Source organism: Enhydra lutris, unplaced genomic scaffold, assembly GCF_002288905.1.
Source record: "Enhydra lutris kenyoni isolate GAN:26980312 unplaced genomic scaffold, ASM228890v2 scaffoldscaffold37, whole genome shotgun sequence".
NCBI lineage: Eukaryota > Metazoa > Chordata > Mammalia > Carnivora > Mustelidae > Enhydra > Enhydra lutris.
In genome coordinates, this window is record NW_019154121.1 from 11,576,310 (window position 1) to 11,581,291 (window position 4,982).

General features: G+C 38.5%; 1 protein-coding gene across 1 annotated transcript in view; it reads right to left on the bottom strand.

The window, feature by feature from the left end:
- Nucleotides 1-631, bottom strand: part of LOC111154441 (tyrosinase) — a 128,948-nt gene extending 128,317 nt beyond the window's left edge. The window contains exon 1 of the mRNA XM_022514041.1: nucleotides 435-631. The gene's annotated coding sequence lies outside the window, so the exon portion shown is untranslated. The remainder of the gene's footprint in view (nucleotides 1-434) is intronic.
- Nucleotides 632-4,982: the final 4,351 nt, after the last annotated feature.

Consider the following 4,982-nt stretch of genomic DNA (forward strand, 5'->3'; position numbering starts at 1 on the left):
CAGAAAGTGGTTGATTTTCTGTTTCTAGAGTCGCTGTTCTTCTTCTCTTCGATCTCCCGTTGGATTTGTAGGTGTTTACAATCTTTAGATAAGCTATCTAGCTGATCTCCCGCTACCTGAAGTAGTCTCAGCCTGCTACTTCTCCGCCATCTTGACTCCTCCCCCCAAATGGTTTTGATTAAAGGGCTACATATTGGCATAAGTGAGCTCCCTCCACATGAAAGAGGAATTTAAGGGGATAACATTTGTACATATACAATTTGCTATATTAGTAATATAATAAATAGATGTTAATATTTTATGCAGTATGCATTTATATCTTCTTAGAGATCTAGATAACTCATTTGTCCAAATAAAAACTTGTATATTGGTTTGCTAGGGCTGCTGTAACAAAATACCCAAGCTGAGTGGCTTAAACAACAGAAATTACTCACAGTTTTGGAGGCTGGACACCTGAAATCAGCATGTTGTCAGGATTAGTTCCATCTGAAGGCTATGGGGGAAGATTTGTTCCAGGCCACTCTCCTTGCATTGCAGATCGCCATCTTCATATTCACATGGAATTCTCCCTGTACACATACATGTTTGTGTCCAAATTTCTCCAGAAGTCTCCAGCTTCATCTTCTGCATGTGGCTCTGATACCTGGGAACTCTACTGCACTCAGGGACCCCAGGTCTTTCTCTGACCCTGAGAGACCTAACATCACACTGTCCCCACAAGTGTTCCACTCCCCACTTAGCCACTGGAGCAACATCCCTCAGTGGAGCAGACTTCTAAAAGTTCTAAATTTGTGCTCACTACTCCACCACTTGCTGGGCGCTGGCCCCTCCCCCTGTGGTCTATCTTCCTGTTTATAGCCTCGGTTTCACTTCTCCACACATCCTACCTTCCAGTAAGTGGTTGCTTTTCTGTTCATAGAATTGCTGCTATTCTTTTCTTCGATCTCCTGTTGAGTTTGTAGGTGTTCAGAATGGTTTGATCACTATCTAGCTGAATTCCTGGGACCAGATGAAATTTAGGTCTCCTACTCCTCCATTGTCTTGCTCTTTCTGTCCAGATGATTTTAATATCCATCCAGGTTGACAATTGAATTACTTCAAATTGTTACTGCTTTTTATTTCATGGGTACCCATTTATCATAACTGATACCAATGGCTTTTGTTTTTTGTTAATTTACTTATTTAGAAGAGGTCTGAGTTTAAATAAGTATAAACAGCATGTTAAGCAAAAAAAAAAAAAATCTGGATTATAATATTTTTAGATCTACTTTCAGGTCTCAGAGCAACCTCAGGCTTTTGTCTCTCAAGTTTCACTTTTGTCATTTGAGAAATGACAAAAAAAGTTGGCACTGATTTATCATATGATGATAATGATTTGAAGGAGAAATAGAGCTTATGTTTAGTGGAGCACACTTTAAAGAACCATTGCAAAGAGTCCATGGGTAAAAGAATGACATGTTTAGGCCTGTGTTTTCAAAGACTAATCTACCAAAATATCTGTTAGAGAACTGAATGCAGCAAAGAGAAAGTGAAGGTGTGTAGAGCATTTCAAATGTCCATTCAAGAGATTATGAAGTTTTAAAGAGAAAGAAGCAGTGTATGGAGGCAGAAGGAAATGAATCAGAAATACTTTGGGGTTAGTCTTGTTTAGATGTTACAGGACAAGAAACATAATTTTCCCTTTACCCTACTAGGTTCTTGGCTGAAACCCACCCTATAATAAAAAGATTAATAGGAGAAAAACAAACAGAAATTTGATAATGTGTACACCTCCTCTATACATGGTAGAGACACAGGAAAATTGAGTAACTCTGAAATGTACCAAGTTACCACCATAAAGACTACCTTCAGATAAAGATAAAAATACTTTTAAGTGGGGGAAGCCAGTTATGAGAGCTATCAGGAAAAGCCCAATAAACTGAAACCCCTTAAAAGCATAAAGTTGAACAAAAATCAAAAGGGCTGCACTTATGCTATAGGGAAGCTCGATTTTAAACTAAGTAACTTTTTCCTCTCTTCTACAAACTCCCCTCCTCCCTTCTCAGCCTTTGTTTCAGGAAACTGATACCATCCTGAAGACATGATCAATGAGGCTGGCAGCAGTACACAATTCCTGTTGAAATCAGCTAGACTCTCTATTTCCCTATAAACCCCCACCCCTAAACCCTTCCTCTGGATGGCTTGAATTTTTTGAAGGCGGTAGCCATCTGCAGCCTCCTTTACCCATCAAAGCAATAAACCTACTGTTCCTCTTTATCCTAAATGCTATTTTCACATTATATTTTGGCTACCAAGCAAGGAGATTGGTTTTCAACAACAAAACAAAGGCACGATTATCTCATAGCTTTTAGACTTTGCCTTCTTCACTGATAAGAGTTTTGAGAGATTTAGTTATTCTTCTTTTTCTGTTACAAGAGAAGGAGAAACCCTCACAAATGGAGATCTGCCTTATAAGTGTCAATGTAGCTTATAAAAGGGTAACTTCTACTTGGTTTTCAGAGCTCTTTCTTGTTTCTCAAAAAGTAATCAGCTCAAGGGGCATATATTAAGGTGATAATTCTGCTCCCCTTCAGTGATTATTTGTCTAAATATAGATAGAGTGAAATAATGGACAATTTTACAAATACCTCCCAGATTTTTTTTCTTGGAAAGCTAAAATACAAAAGGAGAAATAACTTAGGAGATAAAGGTTTGGAAATACATATATATATATATATATATATATATATATATATATATAATTTTTTTAAGAATATGTACTTAAAAAATAGATATTTACGCCTATAGCCATACTACCCTGAACATGCCTGATCTCCTCTGATCTCAGAAGCTAAGCAGGGTCCAGCCTCACTAGTACTTGGGTGGGAGACCACCTAGTAATTGCAGCTGTCACTGGCTTTAAAAAAAAAAAAAAAAAGGTGAATAAAACTGTAAAAGTTTAGATATCCTCCCAAGGAGAGAAAATAAATAGATGAAAGGAAAACACTAAGAATGAAACTGTATGTTAACAAATGCTGAACAGTTCTACCCTAAGAAAACTCTGTTATCCTGATGGACTTATGAGCCTGTCTTACAGAAATCTGACTGAACATTGAAAGACCAGCTAAAATTGGAACTGAGAAGAATTCTTGCACTTGTGCAGAAGGGAGCAAACATGAATGAAAATAACATCTCTGATGACAAACCCCAAGATCTCCCCACATTGGTCATACTTAACACTGCCATTCTTTGAATATCTTCCTTAAGAAGAGGCATGATTTCTGAATGTGCATGCCCCCAAAAGGGGCCACCTCTCTTTGTCACTATAGCCAATCAGCATGTTCCACATTCTGACCCTTTGCCCTTATATATACTCAATCCTAACTCTTTGAGGAGGTTTGAGAAATCTTCTTCCCTCTCCTTGCTTGGTGCTTTGCAATAAAACCCCCTTTCTCTACTCCAAAAACTGGTGTCAGTGTTTGGCTTACTCTAGATTAGGCAGTAGAATAATGAGAAACTTCCATGTCAGTGATGAAAAGCAAGTGAAGGTATGTTAGCAGAATAATTATAGGAGAAGGAAACCACAAACAAAACAAAACACCATGGAAAGATTTTCAATACAGACGTGGGAGGTAACAGAATCAGTGTGCAGAGCGATCTCAAAGAGTGAAAATAAAACTCATTGTTATAACTACCATGAATCTACTCCTGACCTGTGAGAGATGTATTTCCTACTAGGAAGGAAACTATAGTCAGATTAAGGGGTGAAAGATTGTGGAATCAGGCCATAAAATGAAGGCAAAGAAAAACAATCCTGAAGGAGTCGTGAGAAGGTTTTTCCAGGGAGGAAATACTTGATATATTTCAGGACCGATGGAAGGCTGGTTGTAGGGTGTGATATGGTATTGGGCGCAGGGTTTGGGAGGAGATACAAAAACTAGTTGCAAGAGAAATCGATGGGAGGAAAGGTAGAAAGTCCCATTGCTCTGGAAAAGGAGGAATTTTCTGGCTAATGATCAGGTCATCTGCCAAGGAGAAACAATGTTTTGGAGTATCTTTTGTAGGAAAGATGAATAGGAATGCTGAATACTGATGGTCCAGCTGAGGTTTTACATTAATTTGTATTTCACCAGAGGGTCACAGGTCTCTGATATTTTTTTTCCTAATGATGTTACCCTGGGAATCTTGGAGAGAAATATTATTGATTAATCTAACTAGATTTCTTGCTTATTTGAGTAGAAAAGGATAGGGAGAAATACGTATGACATTAATAGAATATACTTTCTCTCATTGTGTATTAAAAGATATTTTTAAAAAGAATCACATGGTGGGAATGCAAGTTGGTGCAGCCACTATGGAAAAGATTCCTTAAGAAGTTAAAAATAGAGCTATGCTATGACCCTGCAATTGCACTACTGGGTATTTACCCCAAAGATACAGATGTAGTGAAAAGAAGGGCCATCTGTATCCCAATGTTGATAGCAGCAATGGTCGTGGTCGCCAAACTGTGGAGAGAGCCAGGATGCCCTTCAACAGAAGGATGGATAAAGAAGATGTGGTTCATATATACAATGGAATATTATGCCTCCATCAGAAAGGATGAATACCCAACTTTTGTATCAACACGGATGGGACTGGAAGAGATTATGCTGAGTGAAATAAATCAAGCAGAGAGGATCAATTATCATATGGTTTCACTTACTTGTGGAGCATAAGGAATAACACGGAGGACATTGGGAGATGGAGAGGAGAAGTGAGTTAGGGGAAAAGCTAGGGGGATACAAACCATGACTCTGGAGAAACAAACTGGACTCTGAGAAACAAACTGAGGGTATTGGAGGGGAGAGGTTGGGGGGTTAGGAGGGCTTGGTGGTGGGTGTTAAGGAGGGCTCGTATTGCATGGAGCACTGGGTGTGGTGCTAAAACAATGAATCTTGGAACACTGAAAAAAAATTTTTAAAAATACAGTGGAATATTACTCAACCATAAAAAATAATGAAATC